We start from the raw sequence: 19,486 nt of genomic DNA, 5'->3' as shown, positions 1-19,486 counted from the left end.
ATTTCTACAATAACTGCACTTATGGCAGTCTAAACTCGTTGCTGCTCGAGCCGGAGAGCCATTTTGCCAGCGGCGTTCCTGATTGGCCGGTTACGATGTCAACTACGAGGCAGGTCCCTGATTGGCCCCTCCGCCTTGTGGATTCTGAAATAGGCCGCCCCGGTTCGGAGGTCAGACGCTCTCGCAGAACGAAACACAAATGTGAGTTCACGTGACCGGATGGTTCACCAGGCTAGTTCACCCATGGTTTTGCAGTCATAGAGATCATTTGAGATGAAATACAGCACAGTATTTATTTATTTGGAAAATGAAAAACTACTGAATGCTGAGACAAGTCGTAACAAGAAAACACTGGCACACATGTTTATGAAAAACTGTGCGTACATTTCATTTCTAGTCTTCACTATGGAGGAACGTGTAAAGTAGCTGACGAATCAATGTTTACAGCCAATGTGATGTTACATCTCAGGCATGTATAGTTCTCAGATCTGAATCTAAATGGCTCCAATGTGCTATGTTTCATCATGAGTGACTCCAAATTATTAATGAAAGGTCATCACCAGTTTCACATTGTAAGACGTCTTCAATAAACGCAGCAACCAGTTATCTTGCATTTATCACGGTACACTCTATATGGTTCTGTGTTTGATTGCTTGTGTGTAGACAACTTGCTTATGTTCTAATTTTTTTTGTTAAGTCTGTAAATCCAAAGTTTTGTACAAACTAGTTTTGACTTTTTATGGATTTCTAAAATTGGATGTTTTTTTTATAATTATTTATTTTACCCTATGTACATATTAGTAAGTAAAAGTATATATTTGCAGATGAAATCCGTTTTTCAAAACAGTGTTGTGACTTGTAACACTGTAGCCTTTTTTACCTCATGTCTGTTTTTTCACTGACTGCACACAGGTAATGTTTGTCCTACTGCCTGTAGTAGATTTCTAGATGTTAACTCTGTAACACCAAAATAAAACAACATAAACAACACAGATTACATTTATTTGTTGCAAACATGAAAGTAGTTGGTCTATAATGCATGACAGAACTGTGGATGGTTGCGTGCCAAAGAACTAGTTATAACAGTTTTATGATTCACAAGTGGTGCAACGTTCTAGAGACCAGAGAGCGTCATCAAACATCACTGCTGTCTGAGTGGATTTGAATGGATATGTTATGGGTCTTGCTTCACTGATGATATCATTAAGGCCATGTTAGTTTAGATTCACGATGGTTGATTGCATTGAACTGCATGGTAATATAAAGTATGATTGCACTATTTTTCAAATATGATCCCCTAATTTGTTTAATGTAATTTTATCATTAATATAGACAACAGAATTGCATATCTCATTAGCTCATCTCATCACAATATTGAAAGACGATAAACAATAATAGGGAATGATTGCCCAGCCTTAATTTAAGAGTATACCCAGTGTACAGAGTGTTTCAATGCAGCTGTTGGTGTAAAAATATCTTAAAACAACAGTTAAAGTCACAAATTCCGCTGGCACCTCCAGAAGTCAGACAGCCATTCCTGTCTTACTTCTCACTGATAAATGATGTTGATTTAAGCGCATGTAGAGGTGAAATCATGCTCAACAGGTGGGAACATCCACGCCTGAACACTCTGTCTTCTTCTCTGTCTGCACATTTCATATAAGGTATTACAACCAACAGCCAAACGCTTCAATCATGATAGATACATTTTCATGGTCCATTTGCAGGTTGCTGAATATTAACAATTTCCCCCTCTGCAACACCCAGGACTATCATCATATAAGTACAACCCGAGTTTGTGTTACCTACTCTACTGTACACCTATGTCATCTTTAAAATATCTCTTTAAAATAAATGATCCCCTTCAGAGTAGCTCTTTGTAAGTAGGCATTACATTTTTCCATTAACATGTTGTGTGATGCTTGTTTGGCATGTCAGACTGGATCACTGTAATACCACACTAGGCCACCAGTGGTTCACACCAATCAGCATCCTATGAGGCAGCCACGGGCGGGATTTAGGTGTGACGCCGGCGAGAAGCCTGTGATAGACGTGACAGACAGATGGTTCATCCAATCACCTGCCAGGTACTTTTTGGAAAGTGCCTGCCCTCTGACACGGTCTGACATTCCCAGATGGTTATGTGAAGAACAAACCATCTGGCAGCATCAAGTTAGGCACGTTGGGCTTCTCAATAATGAGCCCCACAGGTGGGCAAAAGTACAATTCACACAGAAAAGGCCTGAAATGCCTGAAAGCCATTGCATTAGCCATTATTCCTGTCTGTAGATGGGGCAACGTAAAGACGACAATACCTCAACTGCTATGGATACATTGTTGCCCTTCACACACAAAAAAAGGAAAAAAAGAAGAAGAAATCTAATCACGATGGCATAGTTATAATCTGGATGAGCTGTCAGTCATGAACGCAATTAGATTTTGGGAATAGTCGCCCAAAACATGGACACTGCTGCTTCTGTCAATGGTTTTGTGACAGGAAGAAAGAATAGTCATAATTTGATTCTTTTGAGAGTCTCTGTGCTGTCAGAGAAACAATAGGGGAGCAGGAGGAAAAGAGAATCTCAGTGATGAGAGTTTAGCAATAGATGGAGCTTATTGAGGAGAAGGAGCTGATCTGGAGGCAGATTAGGGCTGCGAAGTGAATAGAGCCCACCAGTACGTCGGCTCAGCCCCTGGACCCCTGATAGTCTTTGAGTCTGGCAACAATGTCACCACCAGAGGTAAGGTCTCTCTGCTATCTAACCCCATTATCACAGCGAAACATTGATACACACCCCCTCCGGAGTGGAAGCACCACAAAAAAGTGACACCCTTCCGTTCTCATTCATGCCGGTTCATTCGTCCGCCCACCCCCACATCAAACTATACTTTAAGCCGTCTTTCAAAATCCCTCTTATTAGCAGAACTTATTACTTGGGTCGACTTATTTGAAAATGAATAAAGACGACTCACTGTCCCCCTTTCCCAAGGCTCTGAGCTCCGGGTCTGGGTTTTTTACTGACTCGGAGGCTGTCGCCCGGCTCACACACACCTCGACCCTTGACCCTTTTCACACCATCTGAAAGGGAAGAAAACAAGTACAAAACATGAAACAGATCACAGGATGAACAGAAACTCCGACCCTGCAGCAACGCGCTCCTTTTCGCTGAAGGAAATGGGCCCTTCCCCTCCAGGGCCAGACCCACCTAGTGGCTTTGTCACCCAAGTGAGAGAAACATTGTTAGCAGATAGTTGCCAGGAGGAGGCTGCGGCGGCTCCAGTGAGAGAGATGGCATCCTGACTGTGAGAACTTCGACACGGCCGGAGCCCAAGCGGCACCACCCAATAACCATATAAATGGGAGACAATGGGCCCCCTAATTGCAATCTGCGTTCCCTTTTTTTATGTCCCTGTTTTGGCTGCCGCAGGACAGGGCGAGCGGGATCATGGTTTTCACCCTGACGTTTCACAATAGAGAACGCCACGCATTTGAATAAAGCTGTGTTTTTGGTGGGGCAGACCGGGGCAAGATACGCAGCGGACCGGCGCAAATAAGGCCCACACTCAACTGACACGGTGCAAAACACTCCCACAGGAGTCACACTTCTCTTTCACGTGCTTTCGGGTTTCACCCTGCCTGAAGCTTTTGATGTTGGAACATGGAAATCTCCAACTGTCACGTTTAAACACATGTATATGCACACATGATGACACAGCTGGAATGGTTGTTGAGGAAATGTTATTGTACGCAAACATTATAAAAGTGATTAAAAGTTAATCTCGGACAATGACAAAGAATCACCCACTGTACTAGTTAACAGTTCTAAATGAAATATGCCTTTGACGGAAGGCTGAGGATGGGAAGAATGTGGTCGTCAAAGCTCTTCTTGTGTAGATCATACACAGCAAAAGTGTTTTATCACACAAAGCTAATCACGTATTTACCACTTTTGGATCCGATTTTTCGCTTATGGGCAAAAGAACCAGCTCAGATCGTCTTCTGGTCCAAATCATTCTTCCATAATGAGCCTTTTCCCTCACTTTACCTTCATCGTGGTGAAACATCTTACATCTGCAGCCATGACGGCCATATTTTCTCCTTTACAGCCGAGGAGGGAAACGTGCAAAGTATGTCACCTGCCTTGAATGGAGATGATGGGTTATCTGGGAGCTTTCTAAAGAGGACAGCCATCATCAGAAGACACGTGGCACCTGTAGGACAGCCTTGTCCCTTTTGAAGTGCCTGTTTGTATTGTTGGAGCCAACAAAGACATTCTGCCACCTCTGTACTTACAAGAACACATTAGTCAAACTAGGGAGATAACGGCGGGGGGAGGGGCATATGGAAGACATGCTAACGCACCATACAGTGTGTGTGTGTGTGTGTGGGTGGGTGTGTGCACCTGCATGTGTGAATATGTGTGTGTGTGTGTGTGTGTGTGTGTGCATGAATATGATTAATACATGGACTGAAGAGCCTGCATACATGGTAAAAATAAAAAATAAAATCCACAGATGATCCCTGTGTGTTCAGGTATGCTGCTGTAAGATGTGGTCTGGGTGCATGTAAGGGTGTGTGTGTGTGTGTGTGTGTGTGTGTGTGTGTGTGTGTGTGAGGGTGTTGACAAGAGGTCACACCAGACCAGTGTGGGGTGAGACTGTGGTGGGGAGGAGGAGGCAGCAGCCATGATGATCAGTCACAGTCACCTTTTCACCCCTCTCAAAGCAGTTCAACAGGTAGGATGTGCACGCACGCATTTCCATTCACGGTCTCATATTAACACTTCACAGGCCACTCGTGTCTTTCATCTCCGGCGGGGTTGTTTGGGGTTAAGATTCAACATCCCTCGTATTTAAAACAGACACAGAGTTTCTTGACTAACTTGCGGAAATGTGAATCCTATTGCTTTCCTTTGTTATCATTAGGAGCAATTATATACTGTATACCTGCATGCATACTTTGGGATCGTCAACTTATTATGGCTGACTTACAGTGGTTAGACTAGACTCTATGTGTGGTGCGGCCCACAAATTGTGTGTGTGTGTGTGTGTGTAGTGTGTGTACGTGTGTGTACGCGTGTGCATGTAGAGTCTATGGTGGCATTTCCATGGTACAGCTCGTAAGCAAAAGTGAGAAGCTGCACTGGAGCAAGACGACTGCTCACGCGAGGACACGGCATCGCCACGTGTGCAGAGGAAACGCCATGGCCATGTGTGCAGGTAGTCCCAGCGAGCGCGGGGGCACGCGAGACGCCACGTGGTCTTTGTGAGCAATACTGCAGTTTGCAAAGTAGTAATGCATACTTGAGCATGTACACAACCTGGAGGAGTGAGCACAGTTCATCCCTGTACACACTCTGTCTCTGTGAGCTCTCTAAGCTGTTTTCTCTGTGTGCAAGATTCATATCATTTTGACGATCAGGGGTGGGCTCATCGCTGGAAGCCCCTCAAGGACCCCCTGGGGGTCCCCGGACCCGCTTTGAGAACCTCTGCCCTGAGCAACACGCATGCAGAAAAAGGAAGAGAGGGGTAGAAGCAGGCACTTTTTTTTTGTAAACAATGGCTCTGTCCTGGAGGAGTGCAGCCATATTTTGTGGTAGCACACTCACCAACCAATCACTCAGCCAATCAAAATACAGTGTCAGACAAGGGGCGGGGCAGAGCTGTGTAGATTGCTCTGGGGCGGGGACTTTAGAGTAACCAATGAAATTGATGGACACAGCACACCAGCGATGAGCCCGCCCCCCGACTGTCAAAACTAAATGAAACTTGAGCGCAGAAAAAAAGCAGCTTGGAGAGCTCATGGAGTAGCTTAATTGTGTGTGAGGGTGAGGGATGAACTCTCTCTCCTGGAGTGAGCGCACAAATATGGATGTCTGCTTGCAACCTGCAATGTTGCTCACAAAGACCAAATCCCCTCGTATGAGAGCTGGTACTGGGCTCACTACAAGCACCAGAGCACTCCGCTCCCTACAAGCACCAGAGCACTCTGCTCACTACAAGCACCAGAGCACTCCGCTCACTACAATCACCAGAGCACTGCGCTCACTACAAGCACCAGAGCACTCCGCTCACTACAAGCACCAGAGCACTCTGCTCACTACAAGCACCAGAGCACTCTGCTCACTACAAGCACCAGAGCACTCCGCTCACTACAAGCACCAGAGCACTCCGCTCACTACAAGCACCAGAGCACTCTGCTCACTACAATCACCAGAGCACTCTGCTCACTACAAGCACCAGAGCACTGCGCTCACTACAAGCACCAGAGCACTCCGCTCACTACAAGCACCAGAGCACTCCGCTCACTACAATCACCAGAGCACTCTGCTCACTACAAGCACCAGAGCACTCTGCTCACTACAATCACCAGAGCACTCTGCTCACTACAAGCACCAGAGCACTGCGCTCACTACAAGCACCAGAGCACTCCGCTCACTACAAGCACCAGAGCACTCCGCTCACTACAAGCACCAGAGCACTCTGCTCACTACAATCACCAGAGCACTCTGCTCACTACAAGCACCAGAGCACTCCGCTCACTACAAGCACCAGAGCACTCCGCTCACTACAAGCACCAGAGCACTCTGCTCACTACAAGCACCAGAGCACTCCGCTCACTACAAGCACCAGAGCACTGCGCTCACTACAAGCACCAGAGCACTCCGCTCACTACAAGCACCAGAGCACTGCGCTCACTACAAGCACCAGAGCACTCCACTCACTACAAGCACCAGAGCACTGCGCTCACTACAAGCACCAGAGCACTCCGCTCACTACAAGCACCAGAGCACTGCGCTCACTACAAGCACCAGAGCACTCCACTCACTACAAGCACCAGAGCACTGCGCTCACTACAAGCACCAGAGCACTCCACTCACTACAAGCACCAGAGCACTGCGCTCACTACAAGCACCAGAGCACTCCGCTCACTACAAGCACCAGAGCACTCTGCTCACTACAAGCACCAGAGCACTCTGCTCACTACAAGCACCAGAGCACTCCGCTCACTACAAGCACCAGAGCACTCCGCTCACTACAAGCACCAGAGCACTCCGCTCACTACAAGCACCAGAGCACTCTGCTCACTACAAGCACCAGAGCACTGCGCTCACTACAAGCACCAGAGCACTCCGCTCACTACAAGCACCAGAGCACTCCGCTCACTACAAGCACCAGAGCACTCCGCTCACTACAAGCACCAGAGCACTCTGCTCACTACAAGCACCAGAGCACTCTGCTCACTACAAGCACCAGAGCACTCCACTCACTACAAGCACCAGAGCACTCTGCTCACTACAAGCACCAGAGCACTCCACTCACTACAAGCACCAGAGCACTCCGCGGTGCCGTTTCACTACAAGCACCAGAGCACTCCGCGGTGCTGTTTCACTACAAGCACCAGAGCACTCCGCGGTGCCGTTTCACTACAAGCACCAGAGCACTCCGCGGTGCCGTTTCACTACAAGCACCAGAGCACTCCGCGGTGCCGTTTCACTCCTCTCACTTATTCTTGCCAGTCTTGCCATGGAAATGCCAGTATACACGTGTTTGAGAGTGAGTGAGTGAGTGAGTGAGTGTGTGTGTGTGTGTGTGTGTGTGTGTGTGTGTGTGTGTGTGTGTGTGTGTGTGTAGGAGGGAGGGTGGGTGAGTGAGTGAATGAGTGAGTGAGTTGTGTGTGTGTGTGTGTGTGTGTGTGTGTGGGGGGGGGGGGTGAGTGAGTGAGTGTGAGTGTGTGTGTGGGGGGGGGAGTGAGTGAGTGAGTGAGTGTCTGTGTGTGGGGGGGGGGGTAAGTGAGTGTGTGTGTGTGTGTGTGTGTGTGTGTGTGTGTGTGTGTGTGTGAGAGAGAGAGAGAGAGAGAGAGAGTCAGTGAGTAAGTGAGTGAGTGAGTGAGTGTGTGTGTGTGTGTGTGTGTGTGTGTGTGTGTGGGGGGGGGGGGGGGGGGGGGGGTGAGTGAGTGAGTGAGTGAGTGAGTGAGTGAGTGAGTGAGTGAATGAGTGAGTGAGTGAGTGAGTGTGTGTGTGAGTGAGAGAGATAGGGTATATCAATGACAAGGTGACTAGCAGGGGAGAGGAGAGGGGTTATCATTAGGGGGACTGGCGCTGGCCTCTGGTAGTTCCAGTAATTACTCCACAAAGGGTGCTGCTTGCCTTCCCACTGCTTTTCCCACACACTGCACTGCAGGCTCAGAATTCCAATCGGCCCCAGACCTGCAATCTCCTCGCTTTTAGCCAGCAAATTACTGACAAGTCCCATTCTTCACAGCACTGTAATTGCATTTTAGTGCTGTTTTTATTGGGGCACCCCCAGCGTCCATGTCCCTCCCTCTCTAAAGCCAAGTCAGGGAGGGGGCGAAGGGTTAATATAGATAGCATTAGTCCCTAATTGGAAGGTCTAAGGCTGCAGGAAAGTTGCATACAAATTTAAGCATTTCATTTAATCTCTTAGCAGTTGGGTTGGGCTACTATAATTACACTTATGAATTACTGTGGATGTATGGCATTTTTAATTATCAGAAAAGACTTTTGCTTTTCAAAACGTTTTAATTAAGTTGTCCAGAAAGTCCCCTCTGGAAAAACATGTCTACTCTGCCATACATCCTAATGTGCTTGTTTGCTGCAGGGATGTGATAGCATCGACGCTCTTCACACCCCATACAAAGAGAGGTATTGAGCATCTTGGCTCCTCTACTACTTTAATCACTCAGTGTTGTCTTTCCCACCCCTTTGCATTACGTTCTCAATCTATTACTATGTGGAAATCATTAGCCTCCATGTCAATACAAGCTCTGAGCAGAGAAAACATCTCATTATGGGACTTAAAGAGATCAGTGGCATTCTTGGCTCTGTCAAGCTGTTCTTCTTTGCTTCAATATAGTTACTTTCTTTTCACAGAGAGGACGAATTCTCGACGTTCCAACGCCGGACAACCAAACAGTCGCCATTTGAAATGAGAAGAAGAGAAAGAATGGAAAATGGCCGAGGGATTATCGGATCTAAACGGGATAAAGGGATAGGAGATTCTCGGTGTGATCCAGTTTAGTTTGAAAGATGGAGGGTCTTAACAAGGATTTGAGACTTTAGAATTCATTGTGCCATTATTTTCATCCTATGCGGTTTCAACTAAATTGTTTGCCGTTTGCTGGCCCATACAAGCCTCCCCATTCTTCACACCTTCACATGCAATTGTGCACACAATCTTTTTTTTTATTACTATTATTTTTTCTGATTTCTTCTCCATTTTCTCCCCAATTGTAATTGGCCAATTCCCCCCTGCTGCCACGGCCGCTGCTCCACCCCCCTCTGCCGATCTGGGGAGAGCCGTAGACTAGCACCATGCTTCCTCCAACACATGCACAGTTGCCAGCCGCTTCTTTTCACCTGACAGCGGGGAGCATCACCGGCAGGACGTGGCACGTGGGAGGATCACGCTATTCCCACCAGTTCCCCTTCTGCCCCTAAACAGGCGCCCCGAACGACCAGAGGAGGCGCTAGTACAGCGACCAGGGCGTGCACACAATCTTTGAAATTACATCTGAAATAACGTGCTAATTAGTCGTTCAATCCGGTTTTAAACAATTTCCTGTTTTTGCTTCACATGCTTAACTCTGGACGTGCACAAAACGAATGATCAAGGTGTACTGCACAAGCAAATATGTGAATGAACCAACCACCCAGGAAACAAATTAAATGTCATTTCTGGGTGAGAATTTGCAGATACATTTTCCAGTGGCATTGTCCGAACAACTCCACCATTCACCATGTGCCCGCCCATCTCAGGAACTGACCCGCAAAGAACAATCAATGACATCATAAGAGTATGTTGTTGCCATTTTTATAACAGCTCTATGATTGCGGTGACCCCCCCCCCCCCCCCAACTAAACAGACACATGAACCCAATTTAAAAAGAGAAAATCTAAAGAGAAAATCACACACTCCAACAATCAAAAATACAGAAGGCAATGATGGATGATGATAATCCTGGAGAGGAATCTATACGTCTACTGTCGTTTTCTATCTACGCATCAAACATGGATACCTCCCGGCCTGAGTGGTGGAGCAGCCAAGTGCCCTCGGGCTACAACCTGCAATTGACTCAGGGAGCAAGCTAATTCGCCTGTGCCCTAATGTGTCCATCTCCCTGGCTGTCAGTCTGAGCAGGTTGACACCTCTGACCCTGTGCAGAGTGTTGACACCTCTGACCCTGTCGACAGTGTCAAATGGCTTGTCAGAGGCCTTCAATAAAGCACAATGACAAGCCCACTAATGCATTACCACACGAGCGCCAGCCAGAAATGAGAGGCTATAGCCCTTTGGAGCCTGAAGGCAGACAGGTGCGCTGTTGAACATACACGTAGACAGACAGACAGACAGACAGACAGACAGACAGACGCACGCACGCACGTACGCGCGCGCACGCAAGCACACACACACAAAAACACACACACACACACACACACACACACACACACACACACACACACACACACACACACACAAAGAAGGCTGTGTGTATTGTAGCGCCATATTGGTAGGAAAATGCTTGTGACATCATGGGAATACTATGAATACTGTACTTCCGGGTGGATAACGCGCACCTGTCGTTCGTTGTGGTTCATGGTCAAAACATGCCCTCTTTGAACTCTAACTACTCCTTCATACTTTAAGGTAGAAACTCTTTTCAAACTTTAAACGGGTCACCACTTTTACTACCTTATCTTAGCTTATTTTTTTATATATCTTTTGTACTTTTTGAGAAATCGCAGTTTATAATCACAGTTTATAAGTTTCATACTTTCTCAACCTTTATGGAGCCAGCCTAGCTGACTTATCAGGCTGTACTTTTACTAAATTCACACTTACTGCGACAGTTCACACAATTTTACACTACATACATATATTATACACAAAACCCTTCAGCTTCTGCTCTCACTCACAATGTCAAAATATAAATGTATAGTTTTTGAGATAATATCAACATTTGTTTGCCACCGCTTTTCAGCTTTATTTCACACTAGTTTATTTATTTTATTATTATTATTATTATTATTATTATTATTATTATTATTTTCTGATTTCCCCCCATTTGCCCCCCAATTGTCCCCTGCTGCCCCGGTTGCTGCTCCACCATCTGCGGATTTGGGGAGAGCCATAGACTAGCACCATGCTTCCTCCGACACATGCGCAGTTGCCAACCGCTTCTTTTCACCTGACAGCGGGGAGCTTCACACCGGCAGGACGTAGCATGTGGGAGGATCATGCTATTCCCATCAGTTCCCTTCCGTCCCGAACAGGCACCCGACTGACCAGAGGAGGCGCTAGTGCAGCGATCAGGATATTTCACACTAATTTCTGCTGCAGCACCACAGCGTTATATACCCGGAAGTAAGTTCTTTGTTGCCATGATGTCCCGCTGATTCGTCTTATAATTGTGACAGTAAACAAAATACTGGGACCTAATGATGATGAATGGTTATTTTGCTTCGATGATGGGATAGTCATGTAGTTATTTGAGTCGACAGCTTGTCTCAGTATCTGTTATACTCAAACCTGTCTCCAATGTTCCAAATAAAAAGCCTCCTCATGTTGAAAAACAAATTGATTGTTTCATCAGTGCATCATTATCTTACAGGGGGGGTTACGTTACGTAACTGAGAGATCAGTTGTCAGTAGCAAGCAACTAATCCCCTACCTGGACCACCTTGGGAGCCTGATCGTTTTGTCACCATCAAGCCTCTTCAATGGACCCACATGGCCTCTTATAATCAGTCTGTCAATATCATGGCTGCCTGGAAGATGGAGAAACAGACTTGGTTACAAATCATTTGACATCAGCATGACAATTTGAGGATGCGGTGCCAACTGTATGGACACCTATAGCTGCTCTTGATGCCACAGGTTTTGGTTGGACACCTATAGCTGTTCTTTTTTTTATATATTTTATTTTTACAATTTTCAGAACTTGGAAAACAAAAACAGACTCAGACAAAACAGAACAAAACAAAACAAAAACAAAAATGTACATATATCAACATTCCAATGTTACAGCATTGTGTTATCAGCTGCATCAAGTGCTTATTGTGCTTGTAAGACCTATAGCTGTTCTTGATGTCACAGGTTTGGGTTGGACACCTATAGAGAGCCGCAGGAACGAGTCCGGAAATCATTGATGCTAACACTCCTGGTTCTTCACTGTTTTCGCCTATGGGAGTTTTGAATGGGTTTTTGGCGCGATGCTTCTAATAATCTCTCTGGGCATGATGGCTTAATCAAACACGAACCAGTGTTTAGTAATATCATCTTCACACACGAGGGCCACTTTTATGAGTTTTGAAGCTTTTACGTGCCGTTAAAAGGGCGGCTAGCTAGCAAACGGCTAAATGAGACTACACTGTTGAGTCGATGGGGATATATACGTCAATAACGTCACCACTTCAAAGGACGAACACGGAAATTATCTTTCCCTCACCTGGTTCAGCCCGTTCAGCCCGGGGTAATCAGTGCACACATCAACAACAGTCCAGGTTGAGTGCTGACGTGACGTGGAAGCCTATGCGACAATGTGTAGTTCTGGATTAGCTTAGCTCGAGCTTTTTACTTCTAGGGCTCGCATTTAAGCTATAAAACTCATGAAAGTGGTCCTCATGTGTGAAGATTATCCGACTGAACTCTGGTTCGCGTTTGATTAAGCTTGCCTTGCCCAGAGACCTTATTTGAAGCATCGCGGCAAAAACCCATTCAAAAATCCCATAGACAGAAACAGTGAAGAACCAGGAAGTCCGGGACTTCCGCGTTCTGACTACAAAAATCCCTGGGGCTCTCTATAGCTGTTCTTGGTGTCACAGGTTTGGGTTGGACACCTATAGCTGTTCTTGATGACACAGGTTTTGATTGGACACCTATAGCTGTTCTTGATGACACAGGTTTTGATTGGACACCTATAGCTGTTCTGATGACAGGTTTTGATTGGACACCTATAGCTGTTCTTGATGACACAGGTTTTGATTGGACACCTATAGCTGTTCTGATGACACAGGTTTTGATTTGACATCTATAGCTGTTCTTGATGACACAGGTTTTGATTGGACACCTATAGCTGTTCTTGATGACAGGTTTTGATTTGACATCTATAGCTGTTCTTGATGACACAGGTTTTGATTGGACACCTATAGCTGTTCTTGATGACACAGGTTTTGATTGGACACCTATAGCTGTTCTTGATGTCACAGGTTTTGATTGGACACCTATAGTTGTTCTTGATGACACAGGTTTTGGTTGGACACCTATAGTTGTTCTTGATGACACAGGTTTTGGTTGGACACCTATAGTTGTTCTTGATGTCACAGGTTTTGGTTGGACACCTATAGATGTTCTTGATGCCACAGGTTTTGGTTGGACACCTATAGTTGTTCTTGATGACACAGGTTTTGATTGGACACCTATAGCTGTTCTTGATATCACAGGTTTTGATTGGACATCTATAGCTGTTCTTGATGTCACAGGTTTCGGTTGGACACCTATAGCTGTTCTTGACGCCACAGGTTTTGGTTGGACATCTATAGCTGTTCTTGATGCCACAGGTTTTGGTTGGACACCTATAGCTGTTCTTGATGCCACAGGTTTTGGTTGGACACCTATAGCTGTTCTTGATGCCACAGGTTTTGGTTGGTGCTGGTTGTCCTCAAGGCCCTGCTTCGACATGCTGTGCATTCCAAACAATTATCTACCCCAAGGTGGAACAGGTTCACACTTTTATCTTTGATGCCTCCTCCAATGGGATATAGCTGGATTTAAAACAGGCAATCGGGGTGGGACAACCCTTAAAAACCTGTATACACATAGCAGACATGAATCGACTTCAAACTACCCCGCTGAGGAAAACAAAAGTCTTTCAAAGAAATGGCTTTTATCCTCACTATTGTTTCATCTTGCGATGTCACGTAATGGCCTCTGTGGACGCTTGATGCGAGTTCCCAAGCGGCTCGAATGAAAATGTCCTTTCAGTCAGTAGAAGGTGGTGAGATGTCCTGGAGGTCATTCAATGGGTGTTAAACTCATTGGAAGAAATGGGCCATGGTAACCTCATGTCCAACCTAGTCAACCCTTTACCAGGAAATCCAGCCCCTGGCACAGACATGCTGCTCTATGTGAATCCTCACACCTTGCCAGTAGACATCTACACACCAGCAATTCCCATACTTAATATATTCCCCCTTCCCACCCCAGTGGCCCCCGGTCCCCCCTGAGGAAGTGCGTCCCCGAAGAGCTTGTCTGAACCATCTGTTACGGATGTCCCGGGACATGTCCCATGACTCAATGGACCCCACAGAATACTTTCCTCTCCTCCAGTTGTCATTTAGAGGAAGGAGAGGGTCACATGGGAACTGATTTAGATGACAGGAAATATAGCCGAACACAGCTGTTCCCAAGTATAAAACTGCAATACAGTAAGAGATCATCGGTAGCATCAAGGGTGAAGGGATTTTTAGTTACAGCTATGTTTCCAAAAGGTTTGTGAAAAATATGGTTTTCACCTCACATCATTGACCCATGTCTTTGAAAACTATCGAACACATCGCGAATTTTCCTGCCATTCAACTTTGTGAAAGCACACTTTACCTCATTCCATTTGTTTGCATAAATAGTGTTGACAAAATACATGAGAACATTCTTCATATGGTGAGGACTTAAGATGGAATCAAACATTTCCGTATGCGCCCGGGGGCGGAGTGCAAAATGTTATGTAAATCCCCTTAACGACCTTTTCAGACTGCCGACAATCGGCATACAAAGGTGATTGGCAGCCGACACTGGTGCGCATTTATCCTTTGCCCCAGCCCGCCTCTGAATAGCGCCCCCTACTGTGAGAGGCGTGGGGTAGGCTGCCCAGTGGCACTTGTTGCCAATGGGTAAAGCCAGCATGGCTCCTCTCATGGCAACGATGTGGGTCGCAGTAATAATGTTGGGTTTGTTTCCTGCTTCGCACCTCCTTGGGATTTTGCCCGACCTATAATCCAGTACATGAGACACAGAGGGAGCCCGCTCCCGCTCCATTGTACCAATCACACAGCAGCCCAAGGGCCATTTCATAATGCGTGTCCAGTATCAACATTATTATGACTATTCTAACTGAACCCTCAGGCCAGGATACACGCGGGCACGTCCAGAATGATCTCTGTGATTTCTCAACATCGGGTCCGGGAACCACCAGGGGTCCCTGAGGGGGTTCCAGGGGGTCCCCAGCAAATTGATGAATTGTTCAACTTCACCATTATTTAATTTCCAACAAGTTAGCACAAGTAGAGTATGTAGAAGAACAACTGTTTTGATCATAGTTTCACTGTTATCTCTCTCCTGCAATACAGATACAGTAATCGTGGAATTCTGGACAAAATCATACCTGTCAATAAAAGTATTCTCAGATTAGGGTCAGATAGACAAAATCTCATCAAATGGGGGTCCGTAGCCCTAAGGCGGACTAAATCACGGGTGCTTAATGGTATGAAGAAGGTTGGGAATCACTGACTTATCTAAATGAATGTGAAGGCTCCCGACGCTGCCGCGATGTCAAAATTCCCTGCACAGATACAGTATCCCCTCTCTCTCTAGAACACAGACAGACAGACAGACAGACAGACAGAGACACACACACAGAGACACACACACAGACACACACGCATGCACACGCACACACACACATGCGCACACACACACACACACACACACAGAGACACACACACACACACACACCCACACACACACACGCACAACAGACCAGTGTTCCCAAGCCCCTTACTGAGCGTTTTCATCCCCGCTCAGAGGGGAGCAAGGCCCCTGTGGATTCGTACCCACTTCCTACTTCCAAGCCTGTTTGGCCCCTTGGCGGCCTTCCTCCATTCACACGCTGCAGACGAGCCTGCTCGGTCGCCCATAAATGTGCTGCGATTTGGGCATGACTGACTCAGCGACATGAATAACACCTCATACGTGATGACCTACATACAGTGCCCCAAAATGTCCTATAAGAGCATATTTTCCGCAGAGATGGATAACTTGGGAAATGGTCAGAGGCCTACAGTAGCCAACGGTTCTGGGGCCCTGGTCCCTAGGTGGGGAATAGGTGTCCCGGAGACACAATTCATATGAATAGGGAGAGAGTGCGTGTGGGGGCGCAAAGTGAAGCGTGTGCGCCAACATGGCCGTCAGAATTTGTTTGTGTTTGTGTGTTTGTGCGTGTGTGCTTTGAGGGGGTGTGTGTAAATATATACACCCCCTACTGGCCTATTTGCCTCTGTCCACACATCACAACTGTCAGTATCTGGTGAGATATGAAGCCGAAAGGAAGAAGCCCTTCAAATGGATATTACGGCGCTGTTCGCCTATGGAGTACGGAAAGGTGGATTCAGCTTTACCTGTAGGATCTTCACTGTGCGCCTTCCACTCTCTACATGGTACCTCTAGGATCTTCACTGTGCCTTCCACTCTCTACATGGTACGTTGCATGTTATGATAATGGTTTTTCTAAGATTTTAAAGCTGTAATCTACATGCAGTGGGGAAGGGGGGGGGGATCAGCCAGTATGGACAGTTTCTAACTACAATGAGCTTTTATAAGCTTTGAAATGCATTCATTTACACACAGTATTTAGTATTTTATTTTGGCTAAATACAGCCTATTTTAAATTATTTTGAATCCAAAATGTACATCTTAGAAATACAATGATGCTCGATTCATTTATCGATTGATTGCGTTTCACAAAAAATATCATTGTTTTCAGCCTACGGTAGCAATATTCCACTTAGAAGGATTGGCTCAGCATCAAGAAGATATCAAAATTGGCGAAGGAATGAAGGCAAAAACACAGCAATAATAAAATATCATTTTGACAGGTTTCATTGCAGGTGTTTTCCCCAAGTCTCCCTGTCACACCTCACCACCTGCACCTGTGCTCTTCCTCCCTGCGTGTGGGGGTTTGACTCGTCTGTCTCTCCAGTTGTTTGGAGGTTCGCCCAAGTCAAACAGTGACTTTGTAGTTACATCTGCTTCATTTGTCTTGTTAACTGTGCTTATTGAAATAGCCCCGAGGCACGGGCGGAGCCGGAGTCAATCGCCCAAACCTACGTAAGGGGCGAGGAGTCTCAGAGGAGTGAATGAGTTGAGGCATCTTGCTCTGTTGTCTGTCTCATTCAGCTTCACAGTTGTGAACTGTGCAGACCACACCATGCTGTCATATATGCTGGCTCGAACAGGTTATCAGTGGGTTGCTTGATTTTAAAAGATTGGTACAGGTGTCGAAATTAAAAGAAAAGACAGCTGGTCAACAGTGTTGTTTTTTGTTTCTGTTTTTTTTTGGGGGGGGGGGGCTCACATGTAAACGAGATGTTGTCTCTATATACAGTATAACCTTGTTTGATGACTTTCTGAACTCATTAATACTCCACCAACATTGGCAGGCCTCTAATTCAGTGGTTTTCAAAGTGCGGTCCTGGGGCCCCCAGGGGTCCTTGAGGGGATTCCAGGGGGGTCCCCAGCAAAAAGGGTAATAATTTATTTTCACTATAATTCCATCCATAAGTAACACAATGACAGAATGTATATATGACTGTTTTGGTCATGGTTTCACACACTTTCTGTAATCAAACATTTAAAAGCAAATGTCTTATTCTCAGATGGGGGACAGGTCTGTGGTGACTGTAATTGGTGTCAGTAGGGGTCCTTGATGTGAAAAAGTTTGGGAACCACCGCTCTGATTGATCAAAAGTTAACAAACAAGTAAACAGTTGCATGTGTGTTAACACATATTGATTTTGCAATATGCTTTAAAACCTGGTTTCCTAATTGTTTGTTTGTTCAAACTAAACTTCATTTGGGTCATACTATTTCTGCGAGAGAAATACGGAGACTGGGAGACAGAGTGGAAGACAGACAGAGTATTTAATAGTAGTGTGAGTTTTATAGATTACATTTAATTGAAATTGGACTGAGACATTTCCATGTTTGAGTGCATCATTGTTTGCCACAGATTATTTTTCTCCCTGTGCGCAAGAATACTGCACGAAAAAGAAATCATTAATTTGATGTGATTCTCAATTAAATGTTTGAATCCAAAACCACTTAAAAGAAAAATAACACTAAGTAAACACCTCCAACATTCACAAGTGAAGACAACAGTTGCTGTGAAAATATGCTGAAAGCAATTCCCCAGGCATTTGGCAGGGCAAAACCACAAATTATGCTTGCAGAGTGAGACGGCATTATGAGGCTTCACTGTGTGGTCCGTCACACACTATAGAGACCCCTCTCCCTCCTGCTGTTCCCTCCCTGTCCCTCTGCCCTTCTCCCCTCCTGCTGCCCCCTCTGCTGGGGGTGGCAGGCATAGTTGACCCTGGTTAAAATTCAACCACTCCAACAATAACGCGCGGGTTAGACTTCTCCTTAATGACCTGGTCGTGGATCAATTAAGCGGAAGTGAAAGCTGCAGAGTTTGAGAACAAGTATCTATCTAGATTTTAAACTGTGAGACTATGAGGCGACATTTGAATGGCCCTTTGCCAGATAGGGTGAAAGTTTTCCTCTTTTTGAGTGTTATTTGTAGAGATCAGTGTTTCTCAACCTTTTTCATATCAAGGATGACTAATTTAGTCCACGGACCCCCTTTTTGATGAGATTTTGTCTCTCTGACTTAAATCTGAGAGCACTTTTATTGTCAGATATTATTTTGTCCAGAAGTCCATGATTATCTGTATTGCAGGTAGAGACACAACAGAGACACTATGATCAAAACAGTCATTCAGGTCACAGATCATGAGTCTTTGGTTGCCACCACCATGTTCATGTACCATCTATGCTCAAGGTTTGTTTTCATCCAGGTTTTCCAAGGGACACAACTAGGCAACTAGTCAGTGAGACAGGTGAGACCCTATGGCAGAGTCTCCTTCCCACCAAAACTTCCAATCTCCTTTAAATCAACTAAATTTAGACAAAATAATATTATGACTGATAAATCACCAAAATGACTTGCATGCATACAGCCAGAGGGGATATTGGTCCCCTAATGAGGTATTTGGCTTCCAAAGGGGTTTCCCCCCCATTAGCATAGTAGCCTATATCCGATAAAGCCTCACTTTATGCTAAAATACCCAATTCACTTCTATGACGAGAAATCACTGCTTTTAAAGAAAATCACAGTAGGCTGTAGGCTAGGCCAGTACTTCTCAATCTTTTTCACGCCAAGGAGCCCCTAACTGACACAAATTAGACCACATAGGCTACCCCCATTTGATAAGATTTTGTCCCAGCTCCCCAATCTGATAAGATTTTTTGCTTTTAGATGCTTTATTACAGAAAGTGTATGAGACCCATGATGGACATAATCATAGGCTACATTCTGTCATTGTGTTACTTGTGTTGTGCATTCATTAATACACAGGACAATGTTACTATCCCTTGTGCCAAAGTCCAAGGCAGACACAAAGAAGCCCAATCC

This window comes from Poromitra crassiceps (genome assembly GCF_964638095.1).
Source record: "Poromitra crassiceps genome assembly, chromosome: 17".
In the NCBI taxonomy this organism is placed as follows: domain Eukaryota; kingdom Metazoa; phylum Chordata; class Actinopteri; order Beryciformes; family Melamphaidae; genus Poromitra; species Poromitra crassiceps.
This window is presented reverse-complemented; position numbering follows the sequence as displayed.